The sequence below is a fragment of the Lycorma delicatula genome, chromosome 8 (assembly GCF_047948215.1).
Source record: "Lycorma delicatula isolate Av1 chromosome 8, ASM4794821v1, whole genome shotgun sequence".
NCBI classification, from domain to species: domain Eukaryota; kingdom Metazoa; phylum Arthropoda; class Insecta; order Hemiptera; family Fulgoridae; genus Lycorma; species Lycorma delicatula.
In genome coordinates, this window is record NC_134462.1 from 17,231,247 (window position 1) to 17,252,314 (window position 21,068).

The following is a 21,068-nucleotide window of genomic DNA, read 5'->3' on the forward strand; positions in this document are numbered from 1 at the left end:
GTAAATTTGTCTGATAAATTATGTATTACTTCAATATAATCTTGTACTGTGAAAATGTGATCAGTTTTATTTTAAATAACCCCCTATCACATGCCAAAAATTAATGTCCGTATGTATGGAAGTACTATACAATTTCTTCTAATCATCCTAATTCAGCTAGTTCATTACAAACACAAACAATTATATTATTTTTACATTCAAGGTTGTTGTCACTGAATAATGTTATATTTTTTACAGTACAGCCAAATTTCATTATTAGTATATTCAAACAGGAAAGAAGTAATGTAAACTCAGTTATTTGTCCAGCAGTATTGTACTATGTTTAGACATTGCTGACAAAGTATAAGTTCTTCAGGACTTGATAGATAGCATTAGTAGTTTATATAGCCGTAGTATAGGGCCCTACTGGGCATATAATGAAGTTTGTTTTCCTAATATTATATATACAATTAGAACATTAAAATTAAACAAAAATATTAGTTTGATGGAATTTAATATTTAAGGTTAATTAGACAAGGTTAGTTAGCAAGGTGAGCATTAGGTAAGGTTGATATTGTATGAAGTTCAGTATAAAAAATTTTTAATTACCTAATCTTAACCTAAACCTAAAATCTTATTTTAAGCTTGAATTACAGTAATAAAATGTAATAATAACATACTGTCGACTAATGTGAACAGTGATTTGTTACTAGATGGTTAATGTCTCTAATGGAGACTTACAAAACTGAGAAGAGTTTTTGTAGCAGATGTAGTACGTATGCTGGATATATAATGGAGTTTAACCAAAGCAACCTGGGCATTTAAGCCATTGTGATATCTATAAAAGTTTGATTTGTTGATGTTAAAAACAATAAGCCCACTGCCCCAAAAAATAAGAAATATAGATATTTCAACAACCTCAAATTATGTCACCATTATCAATTGACTTTTTTAATTATTGACTGAATAAACACCATTTGTTCAATAATTTATATGACTGTGTGTTATAATCACATTTTTAATATCTTACATCTTTAAAGAGAAATAAAATCGACATTTATAATAAATTGTGTATTTAAGTAGAATTCTAAATTGGGAAATAAGTGAATTTCCCCCCCCAAAAAATATGACACTTGTGGTGTTTGAACAATCACCGATTCATATGTATTGAATACCTTTTTGAGTAGTGATTCCATAAAATATCGCATTATAGGTAGTTCCTATATCATATATTAAAAAATTTCATTTTTTCATAATTTCTCTTATGTTTATGTAGAACTCTGAAATGTACTTAATTAAATTTAATTTGTATTGCCAACCATATTCAAGACAAAAATATAATAAAATGGCCACTGCCGACCATTAAAAATATTTATTGCAAAGATTAACGTTTCTTTTAATAACATTTGTAGTTATTAAAATATGTTGGTTTATTTTGAAAACTTCTCTATTAAGAAACTTACAGTCCAAAAAGTGAGATGCTATGCAAACTGGCTTGTTTTATTTTGGATGTAAGAATAAAGTTAAAACTTAAAATTGAGTTTTTTCAAGTTTAAATTAATTCATAAGGGACAAACTTGTATGAACTGATATTTGTTAATTTGTTTTATTTTCTGTTTGTGATAAAATAGATTATTTTTAGGGTTTATGGAGGTCCAATATCTCTGTTTTGGAATATAGGATATGGGAGTATGGAAACCCATTATTTTTACCTTCCTTCAAATAAACAAATTGGCCTTGAATGTGAAATTTAAAAAAAAATTCTGTTTTTTGATGGCATAACCAAAAGTGGACAGAACACAAAATTCAAAATTTACACAGAGTGATCTAGCATATGAAAACGTATGGTACATTTTTTGTTTTGTTGTTATATGACAGATATGTTATATGCAAATAAAAAAAAAATCCAGCAAAAAACATAATGTTTACTGCAGTTTTAACATTTTAGATAATTTAGTTTTAAATATATTAGGTTTAAAATAAGCTGACATCAAGAAATTTGTTTAAATGTCAGTGCCCACAGCTTCTTTTACATATTGCAATTTACATAGCAAAATCTTGTTTTTGATATACAAAAAGTTCAGAATTTTTGTATTCTTAATGTTATCTCTCTTTAATATTTTTTTAAAAAAGAGTATGTTGTTTGGGATGTTGTAAGCACCTTGATTTTGTGTGCGATTGTATGCACGTACGTGTGTGTATATAAACTATTTATTCATCTGGGTAGATAAGTAAATTGATGCGAACATTCATTTATTGTTTAACAGTTTATAAAGATATTTTGCAATTATTATCATACCTTACATTATTTCTGAAAATTATTAAAGAAAAATCAAGTTGTAATTACTTATTTTCATAATATAGATTTAATCAGAAAAATTTAAGTTTAAGTATTAATTATAATTAATATTATTTAACTAGTAAGTATAATATTTAAAAAAAAAGAACTTATTTAAAATAAATTTTTCAGAAAAGACACGTTTGATAGTTAAGCAAGTGATAGTAAATGGCTTGAATCGCTTTTAAAACAAACAAAAAAAATATACATATATGTTTTTTTATGTATAATATATATGATATTATATAATAATATATATTTAGTGGTATCAAACAATGTTCTGAACCTATTTAGTTTCATAAGAGCTTGCTTGTTCTGACTTGATGAAGATGACTTAAGACATATTTTAGCTGGAATATTTGGTGTAATAATAGTAGCAAAAAGCTTTGCATTTTGTTGAAATATTTTCAAGTAAAATTTTTTTTAATATATAAAACATAAAGACAACCTACATATTTATGTGAATATCTACTCACTAAGGACTAACTGTGTAATGAACTGCTCTCTACCTAATGATCTCACTATCATTAATTTCAGAGAAGAGATTCTAACTAATGTTGCTTCTAACTTGGATTTGCTTTGGGTGCCATTATAAAAATATTAGACTGTGTAGTGAGAAGCATGAAAGATTCCATTGTTCTGGAAACATTGCTCTAATTATAGGAGAGTTATATATGGTAAACAGATTGAAAAATTTTGTAATGGTTTGTTTTAAAACTGAATAAAAAAAAATTAACTGGGAGAGAAGAAATGGAGTATGGAGAAATTAGTAATAATAATGGAAGGGTAGTAGTAGTAGTTCTTATTAGATAACTTTTAAATAGCCAGGTTAGGTTAAGAATTTTGAGTGGTTACAGATGAAATAATATTAAATAGTTATATAATTTTATTAATTTTGCTTTATTTAAAAAAAATATAAAAATAAAATTTATTATCAATTAATGAACTGTTTTTTAATATTAAGTCCTACTATTAAAGTTTTTTAGTAGAAAGTAGTAATTTTTTTCTATTGTTATTGATAATCAATGAATAAAAACATAATGATTACTCAAAAAATAAATTAATATTTTGCAGTATTTTTTTTTTTTTTAATAGCATATATGTACGTTTATATGTTGTATACTCTATTATATAACATTAAATAGTTTGTATATTTTACATTCTAATTACAGTACTCACATAAAAATGGAGCCGTTTTATACGGCCTTAAGTTCGATCAAAGTGCTTCGTTGCAGTGTTGGCCAGGTGTTTAGCAGTTTGGCCAACGGATTGGATTAAGAGCAGATCATGGTGAAGAAGGGAGAGAAACCAAGTTTCTTCTTGAATTGCAAGAATTACTTAGTGCAGTTACACAACATTTGAGGTAGATAGATAGAGTTTGTAATTTATTTTTAATCATTTTTTTTATTTTGTCTTGTATTAATGTATGTTATGTAGCAAATAATTAAAGATAGCAAAGTATATCCTGATTTTGTGTTTTTAAACTTAAAAAACTTGACCAAAACATGTTTAATCCCATAAATATATTTAACATGTGATTTGATTTCGCCTTTTTGAAATTTGAATTTATTAAAAAGCTTTTTGGTGAAAATTTTTTTTTTTTTCAAAAATGTGGTCATCTCTGGTTCACAAAAATTGTAATGAAATTATTTATCTTTAATTGAATTTACAGCAGAAAATAAAAGAAACAAAGAAAACTGGCAATGAATTGCATGTTTTTTCCCTGCTATGCTGGTCAAGTTACATTGTTATTCAAGATCACAAATTAACAGATATTATTATTTAATGTTCACTTCCTCTTTCTTAAAACTCTGATGTGGACATCACATGACTTATTGTTCGCTTATTAAATTACATATACACAGTTTTTGCTGCACTTCATTTAAACTTATTTCATTTGAAAGTGAGATACAATCCTCCACTTTTTTAATAAAGTGGACAGTTACACAATTTCTAAAATATTAGTTATTAATAGACTAAAATCCAAAAAAATTTGGATTTTGGACTTTTTCTTAACTGCAGTAATAAGCCCTCATCGAGATCTTTTTAGTGGTGTATCATAAGCAGTACTTATTTTCACTGGTTCCAGAGTTATAGCCGAATGAAATATTAATTAATTAAATATTTGGATCTTATAATGGAAGGCAGATAAGTCCAAATCAGATTTCATCAAATCTAACTGATAACGGTTATTTTGAAATGTTATATCTTTGCAACCGATCTTCCAATTTTCAAAATTCAAGAAGCGTGTTGGCTAGTATAATACAAAACCACAATGGATCCAAACCAGAACAAAAAGTAACTGATATACACAGAAATGGACATGTAATAAGAAAGTCCATTTCTGTCATTTTGGGCAGTTATACAGGGAGCGGCAGAAATAACTCTTGAATTTGCCACTGTCGTAGCTCAGCGCTAGTGGTAGTAGGCGGGTCCGGACTGGTTCCATAGTGCATGTCTGGTGTTGCAATTTTCAGTCGCCAACATGGCGTGGAGCGGTGAACATTGTGAGTTCGTCATCGAAACTTATTTTAAAAATTGTGATTCTGTAATCTGTACGCAGCGATTTATTTCGTACAAACTTCGGGATAAGTCGACACGGTGCAATCCCTGACAGGAAAACCATTCTAACATGGGTTAGAAATTTTAGTTACGAGTTCAGCTATGAAAAAACCACCGCCAGGTAGACCTCGCAGCGTTCGAACTCTACAGAACGTTCAACTACTCCAGCAAGCAGTTACACGATCTCCAAGGCGTCCGGCCCATAGGCACGCTGACAGCTTGGGAATATCTGATCGAACAGTGAGAAGAATTTTACACCAAGACCTGCACTTCCACCCGTATAAAATAATGGAACTTAGTGAATGTGATTGGGCCAGTCGTATTGCATCTTGTCACGCTATCCTTGAAAATGTTCCAAACAATGCAGTCGTACTCTCATCTGACGAAGCACATTTTCATTTATCAGGTTATGTCAATAAGCAAAATTTTCATTATTGGGCAGAAAATAATCCTAGACAACTGCATGAGCGACCCCTCCATAGCCAACATGTTACAGTTTGGTGTGCTGTAGCAGACTTTGGAATCATAGGCCCGTATTTTTTTGAGGAGGAAGGGCGAACAGTTACAGTTACGTCTCAACGTTATGTACACATGCTAAACAACTTCCTGAAGCCAAAACTGAATGAAATTGGAAATCGTGTTGTATGGTATCAACAGGATGGTGCAACCGTTCACACAGCAAGACAATCTATGTAAGTCCTAAGACAAATGTTTCCAGGGCGTTTAATCTCACTGCGAGGTAACATGCCGTCCGTGGCCAGCTCGTTTACCCGATCTTGCTGCTTGTGACTTCTTTCTATGGGGCTACTTAAAGAGTAAAGTCTACAAAAACAAACCGAGAACAACCGACGAACTCAAAGCTGCTATCCGACACGAAATCACGGAAATTCCACAAGAGATGACGACGAGAGTAATGCACAATTTCCGAGTGAGGCTTCAGTCGTGTATAGACAATGACGGTCGCCATTTAAATGATATTATTTTTAAGTAACTGAAACTAATCATTTAGATATACAATAAATGGCAATGACAATTCTTATTATGGTATAATAAACGTTTGACTAAAATCTATTACGTATTTTTTTATTAGCCTTTCAAACTGGGTAGTTATTTCTGTCACTCCCTGTACAATGACTGCCCAAAAAAGAGTGAAATGTGTGAGGGCTGTTTTTTTTCAACCTCCGATGTGCTGTAAAAATAGACACTTTGATATAACAAAATTATTTTATTACTAAAAGTTGAGTAGCATCTAACTTATTTTTCTACATAATCGCCAAAACGATTGAAGTATTTGTCGTATCGTGACACCAGCTTTCCGATGCTCTCTTCAAAGAAGTTTGCCGCCATGAGGTAAGGAACTTCTTGACAGCCTCCTGAAGTTCTTCTGGTGGCAAAGTGTTGTCTGCCCAACCATGGCTTCAATTCTTGAAAGAGGTGAAGATTACTAGGTGCTAGGTCTGGACTAAACGGTTGATGGTCAAAAACTTCCCACTTGAATTGTTTGAGAAGGTCTTGCGTCACGTTGGCACAGTGCGGTCGTGGATCAAAACCATGTCAGATGGGAGCATGCCTCTTCATTTATTCTGGATAACTCTGTGGTGGCAATGTAAAGATTCACAATAAACTTCCTTTGTTATTGTTGCCACCTGCTCCATAAACTCCACCAACAAGATAACTTTATGTTCCCAAAAAACTGTAGCCATTGTTTTTCTGTTGCTCAGTATCTGTTTGAACTTTTTTGGCTTGTTTGGAGAAGTGTGCATTCACTGCTTAGACTGTTCTTTAGTTTCTGGGTTGTCTTACTGGATCCAAGTCCTCATTACCAGTAATGATAGACTTTAAAAAGTCTTTTCTGAAGACTTAATGCCTTAATGCATGAGAAACATTAAGGCTGATGCCATTTGCAGCATTTTGTGATCAATACTCAACATTTTTGGGACCCAGCGTGTACACAGTTTCCGGTATATTAGCCTTTTTAGTCGCAATTGTGTATGTGTACAGAGAAGACCTTGAAATTTCTGAGAGATCTGCAGAAAGATCACTTATCATAAATCTCTGTTTGTCATAGAAAAAAATCATCAACACGCTCAACCAGGCGTTGACGGACTTGTGTCCTTGCCCACCTTCATGGATGTCTGTTTACCCATTAAATTTCCTACATCATTCCTAAGACTACCATCATTTATAAAGTTTTTACCAAATACTAAGCTCATTCTACAACGGATTTCAGCAGTGCTACATCCTTCTGCTTGCAGAAAACGTATCACACTTTGTGACTTGCACTTGGCGGGAGCTCATTTATAGCGGCCGTGTTCAATTGTCCATAGCTCAACTCAGACTGATGCAATGGAGCCAGCAATGGCAGAGGTTGCGGCAGGGGGGGTGCAATCCCATGACACGCAGACCTGGCTCCCACCTATTTCTTGTTTACTTAGATGCACAATCAGAGGTTTAAAAAAAATCATCCCTTGTATTTAGCATGTGTGTATATATGTATGATTGTTCCACCATGGCAGCTCAATGGCTGAACCAATTTAGACGTATGCTCCCGTATGTTGGAATTCTTACGTTACCAGGAATGTTATAGGCTATATAAATATATGTTTAAATAAATTTAAAAAAAAATATGTTCCATATACAAATACTAATACAAAATTGTCATTCACGCACTCTTTAGTTATCCTATATTAAAGAGCACTGTTTGTCAACCATGTTTTTTGGGTCGTGTTTTTTAATTTTTAATATTTATCTCTTGTTTTTATAATTATTCTTTGGACTCATTCAGCAAAATTACAGTTTTATTATATATCTAATTTAAGAAAATATATTACATTATATTATTTTTTCAAACAAGAAAAAGAAGAAATGAAGGAAGTTTTTAGTTAATTAAAAAAAGCATTAGAAATTAAAAAAGCAATATTCAGTCTGGATTTTGATATCAAGGCATTGGCTTTAAAAAGTTTTATGATTTATTGATATGTTAAAAAAATATAGGTTTTGAAGGTTAATTTATTAATTTTTTTTTCAGGGATGTTGAGCAAGCTGTAAATTCACTGACACCTCCTCCTGGACCTTTTAATCTTGGTAACACATCATTATTAAGTCAAGAAAGTGCACAAGAAAGACAACAGTTGTATAATCAAGTTGTTTTAAGTTACAAATGGACTGATAAGGTAATTTGTGTAACTATGAATTTATTGTAATATGAATTCAAACCAGAACATAATATAGTAAAATGGGTGTTTTAAAAAAGGATACTGTTGAAGATATATGATGCGAGTATGGGCAGATTTTATGTTACACTGTTTATAAGTTGCTACTGTGATCTAAAGGTTTAGTAAATGTCATGATTGAAGTAAATGTGTCATTTCAGTTGCCATTCATTTGTGTTTGTCAGCTATGGCAATTTCCAAGAATTATGCTTTATTGTAAAGACTTATTTTGAAAATTTCATCTGAAATTTCAATTGGAAACATGTAAAATACAGAAATAAAATCCCCGTTACCTCTTTTATTGTTGCTTGGTCTTGTGAACTGATGGAGTGAAAAAGTTGATTAATTTTTTTCCACTAGAGTAAATGAGCTTCGCCTTCATGAAGCAAATGATGGACTAATTTAATTCATTGTTCATGACATTTAAAACATTTCTGTGTTAAGTTTCTCATTATAAAATAGGGTACTTACGTATTAACGCCACCGCAGCTACAGCTGCTGTTTAGGTTATGTTGACTTCGTGTACTGACAAATTGTACGTATATCAAAATAACCTAACTAAATATAACCTTCGCTTGCTAATCTCTTATAATTAAAATTAAATATGCATAATATATACAACTTATTAATAGTATAACCTTAATGTTACAGCACTGAAATCCGATTGACTACTTTGTTTTTAAATAAAGCTGTGTAGCTGCAGTGGCATTAATACGTAAGAGGTTAGCGAGCGAAGCGAGCGTAGGTTATATTTAGTTAGGTTATTTTGATATACGTCTGATTTGTCAGTACACGAAGTCAACATAACCTAAACAGCAGCTGTAGCTGCGGTGGCGTTAATACGTAAGTACCTAAAATAGTTTTAAGAAGTCATATTTTTCTGTAAATTACCTTTCATTTTTTGTTGAACTAATTAATACAGCCAAATTAAAATTGAGTTGTTTATAGTTTCAGTAACTTATATGTTGTTCCTTGTAGAGGAAGGATATTGCTGTTGAATTGATGTATATGTAAATAATATATGTTTATCTTTTGTTCTATAAGGATTCCATGTATTTTTATTGAATAAACTTCAGTTGAAGAGCATGGATATTGTTTAAATTTCACTTTTTTATTACTTTTTTAGGTACATGAATATAGTAATTTAGCTGTTGCGCTTCTAAGTCAGAATTCTCTTAAAAGATCATACACTAATTCAAGCACAGCAAAACGGAAAAAGACTCTGACAAGCAGCCATAATGTGTCTCCTCAGTAAGTAGTATACATTTGCGATATTACTGTTCTATTTATTATTAGGTTACAGTATGGTTTATGAACTATGAAATTTGAATTTGAACTGTTATTATTTTGTGACTTAAGTACTTTTGAAATCAATCTGTGATTCAAGGTAACATTCCTTCCTCATCTTGCCTGTCCCATCAAGCATGGTTATTCCCCTTGCCACACTGCTTACTATTGATATAAGCAGTGCACCTGTATTATGATTAGTTATTGCTTTATTTTTTGTGCTCCAAATGTTTGATCTCTGCATTAAGATAGATGATCTTTAACTTTTACCACTAACGTTTTTTTGAAGAGATGAATTTTTCAAAAAAAAAAAAAAATAGACTTAAATAATACTAACTTCAATCAATTTGATGTCACATGTCAACAGTATTTTTAATTTTCATTGAATTGTTTATGTTTAATATATGGATATAAGTGTTATTATGTCACATTGAATTTTAATGAATCCGCTGATTTAATATTAAATAAACGTAAACCTTTTATATTGTTTGAGTAGTTAAACTAGAAAAACCTTATTAATTTAATTCATTGTTATTAATGAGTCGTTTGCTTTACAGTAATTTAGGATGCATGATGTAAACAAAAAAATGAAGTGATTGATTTTGATTAACTATATAGAAATTAGTAATTACAAAGATTAAACAGTATTTATTGAATCACAAGCACTATGAAACAGCAATGCCCAGCAGTATGGAATAGTGTGCTGCTAACACTAAATAATTTTATATTATTTCATTAAAACAGATGATCAATTTAACTACGTTTCTGTATTAGCTTTTGGTTGACCTAAGCTTAGTTTTACTTTTCATCCAGACAGTTATTGCTTGTGCTTTATTTATGAACATATTTTTTTATTTACTATATTATCAGTTTTTTACTAAACATTTATTTTATTGTTTTATTAAATTATTTGTGTTAAGACACAGATCATCCTTAAATACCCTTATTAATAATTATTATGATATGGCTTATTTTCATTCTTATTTTTGTTCTGTTTACAGAGCAGTTGATACAGTAATAGCAACTATTGATCGTTTGTATCCAGATATGAATGTATCTGTATCAAGACCTTTTGCTACAAATGTGGTATCACAGGTAATTGATTAAAATAACATATTTTGATTTTATATCAATATTTAGATTATTGTTAAAGGATGAAGACGTATTCTGCTCCTTATAAATTAAAATCTATCTTTAAGACAAACCATCTAGAAACATTCTCAAGTAAAATTGTTCGCCTAAGAAATATGATATATATATGTAATATATATATATCATATAATATATATATATATATATATATATATATATATCATATAATATATATATATATATATATATATATATATATATATATATATATATATATATATATATATATATATATATATATATGTAATATAACTTGTGTGTTTACCAGGACCAGAAACAAAATTTGTTATTTGTCTGTTGCAAAAATTATTATTCAAATATAGAAATTTTACCAAAGTATGTCTAGAACAAGTAATTATTGATACTTTTTCTTGATTAGATGTAATGGAATTATCATCTTTTACACTAATTCTGTCTGCAAAATTTAGAAAAGAATTACACTTATGCTTCTTCTTAAAAGAGAGCTGCCAATTTCCTTAATAACTCAGTAGATGGTGAGACTACCTGTAGGCCTGTTCTGGGATTCTTCTTTTTTAACGAAGGGTTACAAAAAGGGTCAAACAATTCAAACAGTAAAGCTATGTTATATTAATGTCCTGATTTTTAACCAGGTTTCATTTTTGAATCCCTGTTAGGTTTTGACATTTTTTCTCAAACTACAATATATTCATAAGATATTTCCATGCCCTTGCCTTAAACTTAAAATCAAGTGAATTAATTACGTAAAAAAAGAGAAAATAATGCTAATATAATTACCAGTACAGTTTCTAAGTTTAGAATTGCTACTCAAGGTTTCAGGATGTTTCTGCCACCATTTCAGTCGTAAAATGCTGCTGACCCTTTGTACCAGTGAAATTTTTATATTATAATAATTATTTGGGGATATGTTTTGCCTGAAATAGCCGTAAATACTATAAAAAATGGCGTCAGGTTGTTTGACAGTGGCCCACTGTGTTTAGTGGTTCGCCACTAAATAACCCACTGTCGAACATGCTATGGCGACTCTTAATTTATTACTTCCATCTATTAACTCAATTTCTTTATTAATCTCTCAAATTGACGACTATTTTAATAAGTAAATACAGGTTTTATGTTTGATTTTGGAGTTTACTGATCTAATTATCTGAATTGTTTTAGAAAATATTTATTTTATTTGTAAACTTATGCTCAGATGTATAAGTGATATACTTTTATAAAAAAACAAGTTTAAACAAAATAAATATACACGAGTGTATACATATACATAAATTTTCAAGTGTGAAAAACAAAATAAATAATGAAAATCTATCTAAAGAATAAATAATAAACTAACAAACATTATGTAGCAAATTTACATTAAAAACAGAACAGACAAAAACAATTAATTTAATTCCCATAATCTCAGACACTTGGGTCATAGTAATAATAATAACATTAAAAATTAATTTTTATAAAAACAGAATTGTTTCATAAGGACAAAAATAGGAACCAAATAAAATTAGATTTTATAACAAAGTAATTTGTTCTTTATGTTTTCCAATAAAGGAAGAAAACATTGAAGGTCAAGGTTAATCCAAATTAGACGCAATAACTAACTCTTAAAGTAATAATTGTAATTCTTTCTCCTTCAGCCATAACTGAAAAAATGATATTTATAATATTATTTATTCTCTGTGACTTTCTGTTTAACTACGGTCATCATGTATTCATATCATATTTCACAGGGTTTGCAGAAGGAAAGTTTTCACATATTTTCCAATAATATGTAAATTGTGCTGAAATAATATTTTTTAATAAAGGAATTGTCTAATAAGTAATTAAATAAAGGATCTTATTTTACTGAAAACAAAATTTGCAATCTATGCATAATAGATAAATGTTAATATTTATGTATTATTAATATTGTATAATACAAAATATTTTTCTAAGGATGCAAATTTTTTTTATACTGTATAATTTAAACTGGGTTTTTCATTTATTTAGAATATGTGAAATATTTTTAAAATTATGTAATATTCTAATTTAGAAATTAAATTAAAATAAGAAAATATATTTATCAAAGATGAAAATTATTGAAAAAAAATCATCTTCATAGGAATTCTATTATACTAAGAGAACACTTTTGTTCAAATTAGCATTAGTGATGAAAACAGACGTCTCACAATGTCGGAGAAGTTAATAAACTAATGTAAATCTTTGCTGCTAAAAGTGAGGTGCAACAGAGAAGGATTTTTATTAAATTAATTTTTGCTGTTTGGTTTTAAATACATTTAAAAAAAATTTATTCTGTTTTTATTTATTTTAATTAAATCAAAATTTCTCAAGATTAAATTCTTTAAAATTTTGTCTTAAAAATTTTATTTAGTTTATTGGCAATTTAACAGAGTAAATTTATGCCAAATTTAATTTGCTTTTCAACTCAAATTTTTAAATTTTACAACAGTTTTCTGTGAAACTACTGAAGGTATAGTTCTGGGACTCTTTTTAAAATTTTAATTTAAGATCGCTGACAATGCTAGTAAGTTTTTTTTTAATAATTTTGTTTGTAGTGTTGTAGTGTAGCATTATTTGACTTTTAGTGCAGAAATCTGGCTAAAGTCTTTTGCTAACCGTAACTTGAAAACATAGAATTTCCAGATATATATTTATATAACCCACCGGGTTGGTCTAGTGGTTAACGCGTCTTCCCAAATCAGCTGATTTGGAAGTCGAGAGTTACAGCGTTCAAGTCCTAGTAAAGCCAGATATTTTTACATGGATTTGAATACTAGATCGTGGATACCGGTGTTCTTTGGTGGTTGGGTTTCAATTAACCACACATCTCAGGTACGGTCGAACTGAGAATGTATAAGACTACACTTCATTTACACTCATACATATCATCCTCATTCATCCTCTGAAGAATTATCTAAACGGTAGTTACCGGAGGCTAAACAGGAAAAAGAAAGAAAGAAAGATATATATTTATATGAACTATTTTGATTATTTTGATGGGAGCAATATGTGTATAAAATAAGACTGAAACACCCAGTATAATACTAATTTGTTACCTATAGTGCTATATTTAATAAGCATTATAATTGTTTACCCATATTCTATCAATGTTGCATCAAAAGGTATTTAAACAACAAAGAATACATAAATTATAGTTATTTAAATAATGTATTAATTGATCAAATTTAATATGTTGACATTACATTAATCACATGAATAACAACAAAGAAGTTTTAATGGATTTTTCAGTACTGCACCCAGTCATGTTTATATACATATAAATTTTTTCCATCCTGTCTGCCAAATGCAAATCTTAACCAGTTTTGAGAAAACTTGATGGAGGTCATGTAAACCTAATTGTAATATAGACTTATTGATTTTCAGATGAATCGGTTCACAGGAACCAGAGTTAGAGCCAAAAAAAGGGTGTTCTGGTACTATTAAATTGTGCAGTTAAACTAATGCTTTCATGAAAACTATAGCTCCATTTATAAGTTTACATCAAATATTAAGCTAAATATTTTAAAATGTATAGTAAACATTATTTTTAAATTTATAACAGTAACATAAACAAAAGAACGCAAAATAATTAGCTTAATATTTAAATTAAAGATAATAAAAAATATTTCAGAAAAAGGTTTACTAAAATGTACTTTTAATAAATTACATGTGCTGCAGTCTAGCATATTTGATTTATATTTAAGTGGAATTGTAGTTTTGAGTGCATTGCATGATTTAATTCATTGGTGATAGATAATGAAAATCCTTTTTTGCCTTAAATTGAGTGTAAAACCTTTCAGATACACTACTACAGCATATCTAAATTTCAATGAAATCAATTCTATAGTTTTGGAGATTTTCAAGCCATAAAATTTTATTCATAGGCCTATATATACATTTTATACATAGAATTTTATATATATATATATATATATATATATATATATATATATAATGGAACCCCAATTTAAGGGATTGGTATTTTTGTACTCATTTTACCTCAAATTAAAAAAAAAGATCATTTTCATCTACACTCCTACCATGCAACTGAAAGTAATACTATACTTTTCTTCAAAAAGTGTGTAAAAAATGCAATTACATAAAAAAAAAAGCTAGTTTGCTGTAGTTACGTTAGTTTCACAATAATCCAAAATGTGATCTGGTATGAAGGAAAGTAGTTTTGAAGTTTTAATTGATGATCAGAGGCATGTATATGTAAAGTAAATCATTTAGATTCATTGTCAGTCCTCTATCAATTAATTATTAATTCATTAATAAATAATTTCATGATTAAATTAAAAAAATTAGTAAATAAATTGTAGTAATACAAATATTTTTCTTAACCACTTTCATGAGGACCATATGCCATTTTGTGATATATATATATATATATGTGCGTGTGGACCATTTGTGGTAAGTAACCTTTCTGAATGTGTTTCTTTAGAAGCCCACATAATTTGTAGATACGTTCTAGCAATTTTAGTAAGTCAGTTCATTCATTTAACCAGCTGGGTTAATCTAGTGGTTAAACTCATCATTGCAAAAGATAATCAGCTGATTTTCTAAGTCGAGAGTTCTAAGGTTTGAATCCTTGTAAAGACAGTTGCTTTTATATAGATTTGAATGATAGATTATGGATACCGGTGTTATTTGGTGGTTGGGTTTCAATTAACCACAAGTCTCAGGAGTGGTGGTCACCCTGAGTCTGTTCAAGACTACACATTTACCGGTATATTTATAATTATATGCCAGACTGCGTACAGATGCCTTGGCATCTGCAGAATATCATGTCACTGTGCTGTTACTCTGTAATCTGGTATTATATAAATGAAACAAATAATTTGGTGATTGTTTGGAAAGTCATAAACGTTTCTTTTTCATTTTTTAAAAAATATTTTTCCATAACTAGATGATACAGTAGAGTCTTGCTCTGCCAGAGCCCATAAATGGGCTGGCAGAACATCGCGGATAAGCAAAAATGTCAGATAATAGGGAGGTGTTAAGAAAAATCCTATTACACTTCAAACTACGTTTAATTTTACACATTACATTAACAAACCAGGAAAATTAACTGAAAAAATAAACTTAATTACAAAATTGTCTGAAGTTTAGTACAGTATATACAGTTCTTTGAAAATTCAGTCCTGTGATGATTGAAAAAAACTTTTGAGTGAATTTTGCTTTCCTGACGAGTGCCGTTTCTTTGTTGCCAATTATTTTATATGTATTTAGCCTATTATTACTAATTATTATGAATTTGGATGCATCAAGCTAATTTAAACTTATTAATTTAATTTTACAGTGTCATAAACTAATTTATACTTTGTTGGTCTGTTGTGTGTTGATAAATGGTTAAATCACGGGTACCAAAGTTTGTAGTATTTAAAAATTGAACTTGGATAAATTTTCATTTTTTTAAAAAACTTTTGTGCTTGCCTTTCTCTAGTATGTGTAACATCCTTTTTCTTTTTTTATGTTAGCTGGAGTTTTATACAATAAATCAAAAACATGTACTGTTATTCTCTGTAAACATTACTGAAATCAATTTTTTAGAAATCACCATCAACAATAATTACTGTAGTAAAATGTAATTGTGAATGTGTTAAGATAACATAACCAACTTAATACAAACACTGTCATGTAGCTGTTAGTTTCTTCTTCACTAGTTATGATTGCAGTTGAACACTTCAAATTACCTATAATCATGAGACTTTTAACTGTAATTAGTCTTGCTCCCTTATAAGAGATTTTCCACTGTTGTCAATGTGCATTGGTTTTTGTAGATTTTAATTTGAAGTAAAAATGCTTTTGTTTCATGAAGTATATTATTATAAATAGTTTGATGACAATTTATCATTAAACAGCCTAAGGATGTTTGATGAGATGACTACATTTTTTTTTTAAGTTGATACAAAAAAAAGATTCTATTATTTGATATATTTTTGTTTACAGGTTACTTTAGGACGAGTATTACAGGCTGTAGTAGCCTTTAAAGGTTTAATGATTGAGTGGGTTGGTAGTTAAAGGTTATGGTGAATCTCTTGAACTGTGGACAGAGTCTAGGCATAAAGTATTTAGCAAGGTTACCGAACATGCACATGCAGCAATGTTACATTTCTATTCACCCACTTTACCTGAATTGGCTGTTCGTTCTTTTATGGTGAGCTTATAATATTCTTTTTTTTAATTATACACAAGCCTGCAAAATTTGGGTTGTGGAATATTTTTTAACTTTTGATAATTGGTTCCTATGTATTTTTTAGCACTGAATCTGAAAACAAATTTCACTTTTTTCCATCACATCTGGATTTTTCCCAAATTTCAAAATTTGTAAAAAGTTTAAAAATGCAAAAATGTGAAGACATTAAAAATAGACATACGAAGATTGTCAGAAACGTTTTGAGCCTAACATAGAAAGACGTATTTTTTTCTGTCAGGTATAGTTTTCTTTTTCAACAAAGTCTCCTTTCAAGTCTATACACTTTTTCCAGCGATGTTCTAACCTCTTTAACTCTTCCAAATAGTAGCTGGTGTCTTTCTCCGCAAAATAGGTGTTTATGTATGTGATAACCTCCTTGTCCGATGAAAATCTCTTTCCTACAAGCGAAACATTAAGGTTAGGAAACAAGAAAAAGTTGCTTGGGGCCAGATATGTGAGTGGTCAACCAATTCTAAGTGCAATTCGTAAATTTTACCCATGCCCATCGAAGTGTGAGCAGGCACATTGTCCTGATGGAAAAGCACTTTCTTCTTCTTCAAATATGGTCATTTTTTTGCAATTTCTGCTTTCAGCTTGTCAAGTAATGGTGCGTAATACTGTCCCGTTATTGTTTTACCTTTTTGAAGATAATCAATAAAAAAAATTCCATTACTATCCCAAAAAACAGTCTCCATCATCATCCTGGCCTATGAAACCGTCTTCGCCTTTTTCAGAGCAGGTTAACCCTTTGCAGTCCACTGTTTTGACTGTTGTTTCATGTGAGGAGTGTATTAGTGGATCCATGTTTCATCTATAATTATGAATTGATGAAAAAAATCTGATTCATTTTGCTTAAACTGCTCCAGCAGAGCTTTAGAAATGTTCATTTGAATGCACTTTTGGTCCAGAGTGAGCAAATGTGGCACACATCGCATGGATACTTTATGTTTATCCAATTCTTCAGTTAATATATGACAAACACATTCTTTCTGATATGCCCATAGCCTCTGATATCTCTCTAACCTTAATTCGTCTGTCGTCCAGTACCATTTGGTGAACTTTTTCATTGATGTCTGTGGTGGTTGCAGTTTTTGACCGTCCCAAATGCTAGTCATCAACCAAGCTGGTACGACCATGTTTAAATTCAGCGGCCCATCTTTTCACGGTGGCAAATGATGGGACAGAGTCCCTGTAAGCAGCATCTAATTCAGTTTTAATTTGCATAACTATATTGCCTTTCAAATGCAAGTAGTTAATCACAGTATGATATTTGATTTTTTCCAGTTTTACAAAAATACATACAGTAACTTACTCAGATGATTATCAAACAACTGAGCATCCAAAATGGTTAACATTTTAATGAGTACCTTACAATGCAAGTGCAAATACATTTCTAAACTTTTATTGACAAGTGCTAACATCTTCATCTTGAGGGACAAAACTTTTCAGACACTGTCATAAAACATTTTTTTAAATAATAAATTACTTTCTTGGCTTGTAGTATGCATACTTATACCTAAACAGTTGGGTAGTCTGAAAAGGTGGTTGGGGGTTAAGATGATGAGATTGTGGAAGAGTTTGGCTGACAGGTTGTGACAAGACTTAACAAGATGTAACATGTTTATTGGCGGCTGTTTCAACCATCAGCTTGGTAAATTAAGTTTCTGTGATCAAACTCATTTTTGGCTATAGAAAATATATTTTCAGGCCAAAAAGCAAACTTTCCATTTTCAGAATGGTTTCAAGAGGCTGCAAAAAATTCTGCAGATTCTTTTTGTTATATTTGTGGTGAGTTAATGGTGGAAAGGTAAAAAATAAATATAACAAGTTTCATATTTAGTATTTTAGAGTGAAAATAGGAGATCAAGATGCACCCCACTACATTTGCTACACATGTGCTGAAGGTCAAAGGATGAACAAGAAGCTTTCAGATTTGGAGTTCCAGTGATGTGGCAAGAGCCACAAAATCATACCAATGATTGTTACTTTTGTTCGACTGATGTTTGCAGTTTCAATTTGAAGAATATAAAAAGAATTGTTTATCCAAATATGCCATCTGCTTTACGCTCGATTCCTCATGGTCCAGACCTACCAGTACCAGCGCCAGTTCCACCAGAAAATTTACCTGAAATAGACGGTTGGTTCCACAAGTAATCTAAATAAAGATAACTTTGAGGAGTATGAACCCAGAGATAGGTGTGCACCATAACTTTACTTACAGTCTGAACTAAACAATTTGGTTCGAGACTTACATCTAACAAAGAAAAGTTAGAATTGCTTGGTTCGAGGTTTAAAGAGAAGAACCTGCTAGCAGCTAGCACAAATTAGGCTTATTTTGTGGCATTTTTCATTTGAAATTAAGAAGTAAATAACCCCCCTCACCATCACCTTCAGACCACTCAATAGTTTAGCTATAAGAATGCATAGTATAAGCCAAAAAAGTGTATATATTATACTAATTTATTATAAAAAATGTTCTATATCTATTTTCATTGTTATGTATAACAATTTTATGTATAACAATTTTTTGAACGGTACGAGTTTAGCATTGTATTGACTTGTTACTTAATTGATGGTTGAGACATTTACAGTCACAAGTGTCTGTTTTAGAATTGGACTAAGTGCAGGATTCGCGCTTCTCCAGATTCAGTTAGCTAGTTCAGAGGATGATATTGTAGGAAAAGAAGTATGAAGGTGTTTGACAGAAGACTAAAGCAAAGGCACTGGCTGAGATAATAAATTTTACTGATGTAACTGTCGGCAGAGGCATTTGCATTGTTGGTATCCCAACTGAGGCCTGGCTGATGACTGTGAGATGTAATCGGTTAGAGGGTCTAAAGACGACATCTGGTAAAGCACTTCAGGGCACGGAACAGAGGGTGTGGTGTGGCGACCAGAATTGCCACAAAGTGGGTGTCTTCCACTATGGGTTGGGATGAGGGAACAATGAGCCATCATCAAAGTAGCAGTAGTATAAGATAAGAAAATCCCTCTTAAAGGAACGCTCAAAGCTTTCTTTGGGCAGTAGGTGCCTATCTCACCTAGACTTCATCTGGAGATTGGGAATTTTGAACCTACTTGGGAGCGGCGTGTTCTGATTTAACATTTCCTGATATACTATTAATTTTCAAAAATGTTGAATTATTTAAAATAAGGTTAAGTTATGATTCTGTAACATTTTCACTGATAATTTAGTTTTTTTTTAATTTTATTTTACAGATGTGGTTCCATAGTTATATCAATTTATTCAATGGTCCTTGTAAACGATGCAATAACCACTTGTATAGCGCTTTACCGCCAACATGGCGTGATTTGCGTACGTTAGAACCTTATCACGAGGAGTGTAAACCATAATTGTTATCTTTTAATTAAAAGAAAAGTGTAAGTTAATTTTATCAGTAAGAAATGTGTATTGTAAAAAAAATATTGTTTTTCTTTTTAATTTGTATTTTATATTCTTAGCTATTTTATTAACTCCTGTACTTTTATTTTTTTATAATAGTTCAAGATATTTTAGAATCATATGAGAATACCAATTTTAATAAACAGACATTACATTAACTGAAGTAAGTCCAGTAATTTGTTTTGCATTAAAATTCTTTTTTTGCTGTATTATAAAAGGATATATTTTTATTAAATGCATTTAAACCACCAAAACACAGTAAATAAAACTTACCATATTAATTCCAAGAATTGATTTGCACAGGATCCTGCATCTTCAGTTGGTATTTAATTCTATAATTACAATATTACAAAACAAAATAATTAAATACTTTAGAAAAATAGCAAATACAACAAAAACAATAACAATAAAACCAACTACAAATGAATAGCTGAAAATATTCTCTGCCAGAGTAAATACAGCACTCTGCCCAACAAATAATGTTTTTGGTGATTTCTAATAATTTACAGTAAGACATCTACAAATACGTTAGTTCCATAAGGAAATAATTTAAATTATTTGACTCGTATGGCTGACTGGTCACTATCTTCACCACAGGAATTGCCTATATAGAAAATATCATTGCTCTCAGAGAAAATAAATGACTTTTATCTCTTTTACTTAAATTACTTTACTTGCATTCATTAGATTGGAACAGATAGTGTAAAGCAGAGGTTCCCAAACTTATTTTTCTCATAGACCACTTTCAAAATTTTGCTGGTCCGGTGGACCCCCAGCAGCTACATTTCTACCATATTTCCAGTCGATGGAAAATGTGAAGATTAGATCTAACTATGAAAATTTGCGTTACTGCTGAGTTCCACAAACTAACAGCTTCCGAAATAGTAGGGACAAAAAATTCAACCTTTCTCGGCTTTCTGTTCTTTTAGGAAAGTCTCTAATAATGGCTCTGTTCAGCATTTA

At 30.3% G+C, this 21,068-nt stretch overlaps 1 pseudogene; it reads left to right on the top strand.

Moving 5' to 3' along the window:
* Positions 1-20,287, top strand: part of LOC142328993 (mediator of RNA polymerase II transcription subunit 27-like) — a 96,398-nt pseudogene extending 76,111 nt beyond the window's left edge.
* The last annotated feature ends 781 nt before the right edge of the window (positions 20,288-21,068 follow it).